This window comes from Equus przewalskii, chromosome 10 (genome assembly GCF_037783145.1).
Source record: "Equus przewalskii isolate Varuska chromosome 10, EquPr2, whole genome shotgun sequence".
Taxonomy (NCBI): domain Eukaryota; kingdom Metazoa; phylum Chordata; class Mammalia; order Perissodactyla; family Equidae; genus Equus; species Equus przewalskii.
The window spans coordinates 11152088-11164610 of record NC_091840.1 but is presented as its reverse complement, the minus strand read 5'-3'; positions in this window follow the sequence as shown (position 1 = coordinate 11164610).

Sequence of the window (12523 nt, the reverse complement as noted above, 5' to 3'; positions counted from 1 at the left end):
ACAAATCAGTCTCATATGAGTTTGAGTTGCATAAGCTGGATTATTTTGCTTTGTGCTTGATTACACTGGAAAAGCTGATCAGTAAATACCATCTCAGGATATATATAACCAAGAAGACACAACTCTGGAGTAAAGAAGGATCATTGATATATTTTTCCTACGCGCCCACCCATCCACCTCACCCCAATTATTAAAGTAACGTGGGTTCATTGTATAAACAACTGTAGAGAGCTATTGAATAAACAATTGTAGCTTATTGTATAAACCATTGTAGACAGTAATTGTAGATGTTGCAGAACATTACAGACAGGTTTAAATGTCTTTTTTTCTAGTCTTTTCTCCAAGCATCAAGTATGTGGTTAAAATTATATAAATATAGCTTAACTTATTGAACACTTATGATACACTAGGCGTCGTTTAAATATTTTACATGCGTTAATTCATTTTAATCCCTAAAACAACATCATGAAATGGGTAGTATTATGATTCTATTTTGTAGGTGAGGATACTGAGGCACTGAGATTTTAAATAACCTGTCCAATGCCACAAAGGAGTGTAGCTGTGATTTAAATTGAGATGGTCTGACTTTATAGTACAAATTCTTAACCATCATTACACTATCATACTTTGCTTATAGTCAGTATTTGATTTTTTTAATTCACATGAGCTAATGCACTCTCTATATGATTGTAAAGCTTTGAAAGCCTTCCTAACCATCAACAAATTTCTCATGACTATGTAGTTTGATTTTGCCCTGAGAAGACTCAAAGTTAAATTTGCTCATCTAAGTGATGAAATACTTTCCTTCTATTGGTAGCAGAGTTGGGCTGTTTAAGGATCAAATGTAGACCTAAATGTTCTGTTCCATGTCCCCTTAATATTCTTAAATTATAATGTGTGTTATATTAAATCTTTGAAATGACATGAGAAATAAAGTTACAAACATTCTCTAGCATCATTGACTGGGTTGAGGATTAGTTCAGATTGTCCCAAGACAATGAATGACAAATGAAGGGGGTCTAATGAAGGGATGTGCTGCTGTGACTTGTTCTCTTTTAAAAAGTGCTATTCAGAGTGCAGACTAATGGACTATATGTAATGTGCAAATGTTCTTCATTAGCATCTATTTCTGACTAATGTGATTTTAGTTATTTCTTTAGTTCAACTCTATGTCCAGAAATGGTGGTCAAAGGAATGTTGAGGTGAGGGTTTGGCTTCCTCTTTCAAGCGGTGATCCTAGGAGATTTATGTGTCTGTGATTTTTGTCTTCTTTTGTCAGAAAGGCTATATAGTTTGAGCACAAAAGTTAAAAATAAATTAAACAAGAATGCAAAGTTTTGACCAAGAGTATGGATCTGAAAACCTGATTCTATGTAAAAAAAATTTTTTTACATAGCTTTTTTTTCGTTTCTTTTTCAATTTTTTTTTTAACCATCTGATTAATGAACACTTAGGAAAAGAAAGCAGGGATCTTTAGAGGTTATTACAAGTTCACAAGTTCACCAAGATCAATTCTTTTCAAACTCGTCACATTTTCTGCTCTCTTTCCTCTGTCCCTCCCTCCCTTCCGTCCCACTCCCCTTTCTTTTGAGTAATACTACACTGATAGATTAAGCAAATGCTTTAACTTAATCTACTTTATTTACACAATTTGTTTTTGTAAAGACCCTCATGATAGCTTTGTAGACAAGGCAAAGTAATGTGTATGAAATATTTATGTACTGGAAAAAATATCACTATGCACATTCTCTCCCTTCCAACATGGTAAAGAGGAAGAGAATTCATGCCAAAATAAGGTTGCCTAATGAGCTGCGTCCAGCTTTTTTAGGAGGATAAGGAGGCAGTCCCAATATTCCTAACAACATTACAAACTGCTCTTAACTCATAGAGTATCAGGAAGTTAGTAGCTTAGTAATAATTTCTACCAGTTTAGTAATAATCCAGGAGGTTTTAGGAAACTATAAGCGATGCATGAATAGTACTAAAATACAGTCAGTAAAAAAATAGCTAATGCCAAACTAAAACTGCGTAGATGGAAGTTTACTGCTATGAGAAAAGAGATGATAGAATCTTTGCACTCCCTATTAGAAAGATTGCATCTTCAGTTTTGTGTTTATTTTTAGAAGTACATTGACTTCCAAATTGGAGTACATTCAGAGAAAGACTAGCTAGTGGTGATGGCTGGACACTATTTTTACTGAAAAAAAGAAAGGAATTGACAATGATTAGTTGAAAAATTTGAAGGCTGAGGCATCTAATGCTATTTATTTCAAATACTTAAACCAGTTATCTATGAAAGATGAATTAGATTTAGTGTGTATAACGTTACAGACGAGGATTAACAATTGGGAGCAATGTGGAGTCATATTTTAGCTGAATGAAAGGAAGAACTTGCTAAGAAATAAAGTGCCCCTTAAACAAATTTCCTCACCAAAAATTAGGCACAATGTATGTGTTCAAGAGGAGGCTGGGTGACCGTGTGTCAGGAGTGGTTTTAAAGAGAATCCTCAAAGAGAGGATGTTGAACTCTGTTGAACTAGGGAACTTCTCGTGTTCTCTCCAACGCTAAGATTTCCTTTTAAACTTTTTAAAATTCTTCCTTTCTTTCTTTCTTTATGTTGAGGAAGATTAGCCCTGAGCTAACATCTGCCACCAATCCTGCTTTCCTTGCTGAGGAAGACTGGCCCTGAGTCTGTGTCTATCTTCCTCTACTTTAAACATGGGATGTCTGTAACAGCATGACTTGACAAGCAGTGTGTAGGTCCGCATCCGGGATCCAAACCAGCAAACCCTGGGCTGCCAAAGCTGAACGTGCAAATTTAACCACTGTGTCACCAGGCTGGCCCCTAAGATTTCTTAATTCTGTGAAGCTGTGAAATTCTTTCTTTTGGATTCAGTTAGATTTATGGTTCTTTCACTTCGTTTTTTGAGGAAGATTAGCCCTGAGCTAAAATCCAATGCCAATCCTCTTTTAGCTGAGGAAGATTGGCCCTGAGCTAATATCTGTGCCCATCTTCCTCTTTTTATATGTGGGATGCCTGCCACAGCATGGCTTCATAAGCAGTGAGTAGGTCTGTGCTCAGAATCCGAACCTGCAATCCTGGGCCACCAAAGCAGATGGTGCGAACTTAACCCTTACTCCATGGGGCTGGTCTCCATGGTTCTTTCTCGTTTAAGGTAAAGGATCATGGTGCATATACATTTGATCAATCTGGACAATTAATTAAGTTAAAAAGAATGCCAGCCCACAAACTTATTCACTATCTGGCTGTGTTATGTCCTCCCTGAGAGATAGATGATATTAATAGGATTTATTTTCAATTCTTTACTGAGCAATATGCAGTGATTGTGGGGAAGAGCCATGTGGCTATTTGCATTAAAGTGGGGGAAAAGATAAATATGATGTGCATTTTCTTTGAATGCTGCAACTAATATGTAAGTGGTTGTGTTGGCCGAGAGAGTGGAAATGTGGAGGGGCTTACATTATTGGATGTCACGTTTTTGCAGTTGATTAAAAAACATGCAATTCAATATTTCCTATTTAAAAAAGACTGTAGGGATAACTAAAAAGTGCATATTTGACAATTTTGTAAACACAGATCCAGGAAAACAAAGTAATTTGTTTGTTTACATTGAGAAGAGAGATGGTAGATTCTTGCCAGAAACAAGTAATTTTTGAGGAAATTTAGCTTTTATTTTCTTCTGGGTAAGACTCCAAGATTAGTTGTTTTCTTTGAGTGATTCAAATATAATATTGACTATAATTTTCCATTTGCATTTTTATTTCAATTATATTTTTGTTTTTAACCTGAAGTGCTCAATACATAGATTCTTCGTTGCTCATGGTACTTACTTATTAACAGGCATCATTAACTCATTACACCAATGTTTGTACTAAATGTTTTTCAATAGCTTTTGCATGTTTGCAAACATCTAGATGAAAAAATAGCTAGGTATTTCTAAGTGTCTCTAAATTTGAAATATCAAGGTGACTTTTTTTTTAAAGATTTTATTTTTCCTTTTTCTCCGAAAGCTCCCAGTACGTAGTTGTGTATTTTTAGTTGTGGGTCCTTCTGGTTGTGGCATGTGGGATGCCGCCTCAGCATGGCTTGAGGAGTAGTGCCATGTCCGCGCCCAGGATTCGAACCGGCGAAACCCTGGGCTGCTGAAGCAGAGCACGCGAACTTGACCACTTGGCCATGGGGCCGGCCCCTCAAGTTGACTTTTAAACCTCTCATTCTGATGTTACAGCTTTTGGACAAAAGCTCCAAAGCTATTATCAGGTAAGCTATGTATATATGTGCGTACAGTTGGACTGAGAAATTTAGTTGAATTAATTATTAGTCATTTATGGCAGCTATGAACTTTCTGGGTGACTAGTAGAATAATAAGATCTGATTTTTTTTATTGTTACAGAAAAAATTCTACACACAGCACAAAATTATGTGAATTTCTGCCATAACTTGATAAATGTATCCTTGAAAAATGGAAAAAAACCTTGTTTTGCAAAATTGTATACTAAAAATAATAACAAGGCTTTTGGGGGAAAATCGGACTGGGGCAGACTACACAAAATCTATGCAGTTTTATAACCAAAGCAGTAATGAAAATAATGATTGGCGCTTGAGGAGTTAAGCTAGACAATGGCAGGCAGGCAGCTCAGTCTGCCTAGAGTTGTTTCAGAGGACATTAAAAATGTAGAAAAAATAAGTGGAGTGGAAATGCTGACTTATAGGCACTAAGATGATGCAAATGGAAGAGGAGCTCTGATCAGGGGATTTCTTAAAGGGGAAAAACAGAGGAAGTGTACCTGCCAAGAGCCAAAAGCAGTGCAAAGCCAGTGCATGCACTTTTTTGGAAGGAAGCCCTGGGTGTGGGGTTCATTTTCAGTCTTTTAAAAATAGAGTTGAAAGTGCTTCCACTTCTTTAACAGGCTAGTGGAGAGATGTTTTTCTTTCTGCTAAAATTTACGGTTCTAATTTTACTATTTTTTTCTCCTATTGCCTAGAAAAAAATGCATATGAAGCAGCAAACTTCCATGTGCGTGAGCTAGTTGACATTATAGAAACTCGTTTTGTCACACTGTGATTCTGACACTTGAGTGTGTACAAGAATTGCCTGAAGAACTTCTTAAAAACAGATTTCTAGTCCCCATTTCTGACAAACACCCAGGTGAGGCTGGTGTTGCTGGTTGCAGAGACCGCCTTTTGAGTAGTGAAGCTGTCGTAGAGAAGATGTATAATGCTCTCTCTTTCTTCATATGTGAACTTTAAAACTGATGGAAATCACATTGAATAGTGGATCCCGACTTTCAGAAAATGAGAGCAAATTAAAATGCCTCACCAAAGCATCTTCAGTGACGTCTCTACTCCCTTCCAAACGATTTAATCTTTCTTCTCAGGTACCTTGGGACAGTGGCAGACACTGATTCACAATGATGCAGAATTATAAAAATGACCTCCATAGGGTCACCCTTTGTAAATTTAATTAATTATTAGGGATGGGGAAAACAACACTTTGAAGTAGTAGGTATGTATATTTGGATATGTCTACCACTTAGTACCAAATTAAACATGTTTCAGGGAAACTATGGTTTGAGAAACTCCGTTAGTCTATGTGCTGAATATAGTTCCTTGCCTGGTTTTATTTTTCTCCATTTTTGAAAGAATTATTTCTCATAGGAAAAAACTTTCATCTTTGCTTTTGGAGATAAACTTTTGATCAAATATAAGCTCATATAGTGTTCCATTGCACACACTTTATCATATGGAATGCGCTGTATGCACCAAATCCCTTCTTGTCTCTGGGCTTCCTATGTCTAGTCTGGAAGTGAAGGGGTGGGGTACACGATTGCTAAAATCTGTTTCAATTACAATGTGTATGGGTCTGAAATGTGTAAATTAGCATAGTAAGTCTCTCCTTCAACAACACAGGCCAAGTGACTTCTGCTTTTCAATTTTCTGGACAGTTTCAGTGAATCACTGTCTCAGTTTTTCAGTCTCTTCTTTCCATGTGCCATCAATGCCCCTGAAGAACAGGATATTATTAATGACAATAAGAGATTGTTTCTTTAAAAAAGTAAATAATGAGGATTTATAATGTTGACAGCACTACCTCTAAGAAGTTTAATTAGGAAGATAATAAATATAACAGATTTAATATGAGAAAACAATTGTAGAGGGCTGTCCCAAATTGAGTAGTAGAGACAGGTGCAGGAGTACAGCAGATAGAAGCTTGGTCTCTGTGGTCACCGGCACCCCTTCAGTCCAGGGCGCATTTGTTTATTCAGTCATTCAATAATTATTTATTGAGTAAGTATTTTGTGCCAGGCCTTTTTCCAGCCACCAGAATGATTTGTTGAGCAAAAATGGAAACAGGTCTCTGCTGTCATGGAATATATAATCTAGTGTTTGGGTGGGTAGGTGGGAATAAACATTAATCCAAGAATCACACAAATATATGTAAGAGCATAACTATGATAAATCCTACAAAAGAGCAGTACATGCACTCTTGACGATTAAAATTAGGGGGATTTGTTCTAGCCTTAAACTTCAGGATAGGCTTTTACGAAAAAGCTGAGATCTAGGAAAATAGGCATTAATTGGGTAAAGAGAAGTGGGCAAGTAGAAGGAGGTATTGGTGGAAAGTTTTCCAGTTGAAGAAATCCATCTGAAATGCCTTGGCATGGAAGATTCAAGGAATTGAAAAGGTCAGCGTGGTTTGGATTTTTCAATAGTACAAATGCCTGATGATGGTAACTTGGGGTATGGTGATGGTAACCACACTAATTTAGATAGAAGTAAGTGGATTTGAAAGATAGTTAGGACTTACGGTGGAATTACTATTGGATGTAAGCAAAAGGATGATGTCAAGGGTTTCTTTTTTTGGTTTCAGGTTTAACTAGATAGATAATATTGTGATTTATTGAAATAGGGACCATGGAAAGAGAACTAGATATGAGCTTGGGTTTAGACATGCTGATTTTAAGGTACATTTGAAACATACAAGTGGAGATGTCCAGTAGGCAATTGTGTATACGGACATGGAATTCAGGGGCATTAGAGATGTACATTTGAAAGTCATCTGCCTGTAAGATGTAAGTGAAGCTGTAGGCTCGATAGAGAGAGAGTGTACATGGAGAGGAGCATCTGGCTAAGCCTTGAGGAACTCCAGCACCAATGGCTGACAGTGAGCCTGCAAAAGAGACAGAGAAAGGGTGTGTGACTAGATTGGTAGAAAGCAAACTGAGAGTGTTTTGCCATGGCAGTTAAGGGAAGAGAGTTATTAAAGAAGGAAAGAAAGGTTAACGGTGTCAAAATCCTGGTCAGATATGAAGTAAGATAAGGACTAAAGAACATCCACTGGATTTTGTGACATGGAGGTCACTAATACACTTATCAGAGCTGTTGCCATGAAGTAATAGGAATTGGAGCCAGACAGGAGTTTGCTTCAGAGGAGTGTTAGGAGAATAAATGTTGAGTAAGTTGTCTATAAATGACAGAAGAGAAAGGGCCATAGTTCAAATGAAATGTATAGTTATAGGTAGTTATTTTATTTATTTATGGAGACAATTTGAGCATGATCTACTATCTGCGGAAAGAATCCACTTGAGATAAAGATTTCACTATTTTTGAGTGAAGGAAAACAGATGATACAGTATAGTGCTTTTAAACTTTCATGAGCATATGATTCAATTGAGGATCTTTTTTTCCCAATTAATTTTATTGGGATTATAATGGTTTATAACATTGTGTAATTTGGGGTGTACTTTATTGTTTATCAATTCCTGAAAACACTTCATTGTGCTCACCCCCAGTAGTCTAATTTTTATCCATCACCATACGTATGTGCCCCTTTATCCCTTTCACCTAACCCCCAGCCCCCTTCCCCTCTGGTAACCACTAATCTGTCCTCTTTATCCATGTATTTGTTATCTTCCACATATGAGTGAAATCATGCAGTATTTGTCTTTCTCTGTCTGGCTTATTTTGCTTAACTTCATACCCTCGAGCTCCATCCATGTTGTTGCAAATGGGACAAATTTGTCTTTTTTATGGCTGACTAGTATTCCATTGTATATATATATATACCACATCTTCTTTATCCATTCATCTATAGATGGGCAGTTGGGTTGCTTCCACATCTTGGCTATTGTGAATAATGCTGCAATGAACATAGGGGTGCATAAATATCTTTGGATCATTGATTCCAAGTTCTTTGGATAAATACCCAGTAGTAGGATAACTGGATTATATGGTATTTCTATTTTTAATTTTTTGAGAAATCTCCATGCTGTTTGCCACAGTGGCTACAGTAGTTTGCATTCCCACCAGCAGTATATGAACATTTCCTTTTCTCCACATCTTCTCCAACATTTGTTGTTTTTTGTCTTGGTAATTAGTGTGACTGGTGTAAGGTGATATGTCATTGTAGTTTTGATTTGCACTTCCCTAATAATTAGTGATATTGAGCATCATTTCGTCTTTTCAAATACCATGTCTACTTGGGCAAGGGGAACAAAAGAAAAAGTTAAAAAACGGGATTGTTTCAGACTAAAAAGCTTCTGCAAAGCAAAGGAAACCATGAACGAAATGGAAAGACAACCCACAAACTGGGAGAAAATATTTGCAAATCGTTTATCAGATAAGAGGTTGATCTCCAAAATATATAAAGAACTCATACAACTCAACAACAAAAAAACAAACAACACGAGCAAAAAATGGGGAGAGTATATGAGCAGACATTTTTCCAAGGAGGATATATGGATGGCCAACAGACACATGAAACAATGCTCAATTGAGGATCTTATTTAAAATTTTACTTCTGATTCAGTAGGTCTGAGACGGGACCTAAGATTCTTCATTTCTGTGAGCTCCTATGTGATACTGATGCTGTTGGTTTGTGGATCATGTTTTAAGTAGCAAGGCTGTAGCAGAATTGCTAGGCAATGTTATGGGCCCATTTAAATTGGATGATCATATATTTGTAGTGGATTACATTTCCCCTGTTATGTGTTTTTCTTCCTAGCATTTCTTGGTTGCTTGGGAGTAAACAAGAAGAAAACAGAAAGTAGAAGTTGGTTGTAGAAGGAACTGAAGAAAGGGATTTGGGAAAAGGCAGAAGGTCCAGAATACTGAAGGTCCCAGTGAAGCTGAAAAGCTGTCATGGTGGAAGTGGCTGAAAAAGCAAGCTGGAAGACAAGGAGCTTATGAACGAGGATTTTGAAAGTGAAAGAATTACAGATGATGACAGGATCCAAGATGTAGCTCTGGAAGAATATGACTGATATGGCATGGGGTGACAATGGCCTCATTGTGATTTCACACCCAAGGAGGAGAAAGAGGGCTGATGAGGATGGTCAGCTTCAGTGCACTCATGACCAAATGCTGGGAGGTAGAAATTACAGTGAAGGAAGGTGTTTAATCTCTAAGCTCGTGTTGGGGCTGGGCTTTTGATCTCTTTGGAATTTCTGTAAGGTTTAATCATTTATGTAACAAGTATTTATTGAGTATTTGCTAGGAGCTAGGCACTGTTCTAAATACTATAGATGTCATATTGAACAAAACAAATAGTGTTTGCATTCTTGTGGATTCATTACTCTCAAGTCCTGATTTCTGTGTGATGTTCTTCAGAAAGGATCATAGACCTGCCCTCCCCAACCCTCTTAACAAAGTCAGAAAGAGACACTTTGAATGAGAAAATTAGATCAGCTCTACTCTAGCCTTTGAAGGAAAACTTCCATTCCCATCTTTTTATTAATATGAAATTTTGAGTTTAGTTTTATTCATCATTGGAGTGAACAAAATTAGTTTGTGGGGAAAAAAAGAAAAGAAAGTCACTTGACCAGCTTTGAAAAAGGCTGTGATTGTCTATGTAGTCAAAGGCAAAAGAACTCTTTTATCCTATGTTACTGAGAGTCACCTGAAGATGTGGGACAGGGATTTGTATAAAATATAAGGCCTGGAAATAGCAAAAGATAGCAATTGAAGATTAGAGACTACGTGAGTTCTGAGAATGTAGAACTAAGAGCATTGCCTACCATTGAAAGGGTACCATAAAAGGAGAAAAGTCAAGAAGTTTATCATTATTGTTCGTATCCACCCGTCATTAAGCTTTTCTAACTCTTAATGAATATCAAAAGATAAAATGATAATATATATGTACTCATAATAAATATTTTGATTTACTTTTCAGTAGCGTATAGTGCACAGGAAAGTCAGGTGTATAGCATCTCGTGACCTGAGTTTGCTGCCTGGTTGTGCCATTGTTCTGTTATTTTCTTTAGTGTTTCTATCTGTATAGTAATTTCTATTCCGACTTTGTATTTCCCTAAAAGCTGCTCCTGATGTGCTGTTGGTAAAAGCTGTTCACCTCACTGATCAGGGCAGCAGATCAGTTACGTAAAATAAAGGAAAAGCTTCTCTCATTCTTTTGATAAATGTGGATTAGGCTTTGGCATTAAGTCTGGGCCCTGAGATGTAATGAGCAGCCCAACGATTTCTTTTGAATTTGGATGAATAGAAGACTACTCTCTACCTTTGAAATCTGGCTACAGAATCGTACTACACTCCAAAACATTCATATTTCTCTAAAACTTCTTGGAACTCTTTGCCCAAAGCCTACTCTTTACTTTCCTGGATCATTCCTGTAACTTTGATCCTTTTATGTTTGGTTTGTCATTATCAGTGAGAGCATTGGTACTAATGTGAAAAGTGAAAATGAGATCAGCACCATACAGGTAGAACTGGAATATTATGATAAATTACAAGAGAGAAGAAGCCAGTTTAAGAAAACGGACTTTCCGAGATTATAACTCACTCCAACCTTATGAGATAATAAATTTAGGAGTGTTCTTCGACCTTCTTTTGCATTTGTGTAAGCTGATGATAAACGGCAATTTTTCTGTTTCAAAGGAAAAGGACCACAAAGCATCTTTGGCCACCAAAGAGCCCGGCTCTTACAAAATATTTTGATGAGCTAAGTGTAAATGAATCAGAAAATCAGATAGGTTCAGGGGAAGATTGTCTTTAGGGCTGTCTTTGGGGCAAATTTAGACATAGGTGAACTTTTTCTTTATTGTCCATTCACCTCTTGTTTTGGCATTTCCTCATCCTCCTTTGATGCCCTAGCCTATCTGATGACCAGTGCCTTGGGCTTTTACAGTTTCTTCTAGATTCCTGGCAGTTCCCTACTGGGCATCCCACTGACATAGCTAGGGCCCCATTATCAAAGCTTATACCTCTCCAGTACCTGTTTCACAGTGTCCAAATAGTATGTGCTAAATTAATTATATAAATTCCTCTGAAGTATGTTCAAGTATTTTTTAGATGGGGTACTCTTTACTAAATTTAAATCTTATCAATATGTGTAAACCAATAAAACATATGAATGGTTATAGCAGAGGTAGGGGTTTCCAAACGTCTGGCCAGTCACCATATTCTTCTACTGTGATAAGTTGCATTATTGACCTCAGTTCTTCTCTTTTCTTTGAATTCCTGTCCTTTACCGTGTGACTGAAGTTTCTCCCACTTAAAGAGGTGGAGTGTATTTTCCTACAGCTTGACTTTGAGTTTGTCCATGTGACTGATTTAGCCAGTGAAATCTCCGTGGACACGAAATGACCAAATTTTCAAAAAGTTCTTAAACAACTGGTCTTGCTCATTTATGTGTCTTCAGAAGAACATGCCCAGGCTAGCCCAGGAGGAATGTGAGCAGTGTCACTCTAGCCAAACTGCCCCAGATAAGCTCAGCTTAGAACATCTGACCCCCAGATAAGCCCCAGAAGCATGAATGACCTCATTCAAGATCAGTAGAACTGCTTAGCTGAGCCCAGTTGAGGTCAGCCAACCTCTAGTTGATCACAGATGCATGAACTAAATAAGTGTTTATTATTGGATGCTACTAAGTTCGTGTATTTATTTGTTATGTGGCATTACTGTGAATGCAGTTAGCTGACATACCCCACTATATCCTCCTTCTGGGCATCTCCAGAGTGAGTTCCTCTGAGTGCAGTTAAAAATATCTATATCTGTAAATCCTCACTGATAACACTGTTTTAAGCAGATGTGGCTGTCAAGAAAGACTTTTAATGGGCCAGCCTGGTGGTGCAGTGGTTAAGTTCGCGTGCTCCACTTTGGTGGCCTGGGGTTTGCCACTTCAAATCCTGAGTGTGGACATATGCATCACTCATCAAGCCATGCTGTGGCAGGCATCCCACATATAAAGTAGAGAAATATGGGCATAGATGTTAGCTCAGGGCCTCTCTCCCTCATCAAAAAGAGGAGGATTGGCAGAAGATGTTAGCTCAGGGCTAATCTTCCTCAAAAAAAAAAAAAGAAGAGGAAAAAAAAAGAAAGATTTTTTAAAAGTAATGGAAATAGGGGCCAGCCTAGTGGCCCAGTGGTTAAGTTCACACATTCCGCTTTGGCAGCCGGGGGTTCGCCAGTTCGGATCCTGGGTCCAGACCTACATACCACGTGTCAAGCCATGCTGTGGCAGGCATCTCACATATAAAGTAGAGGAA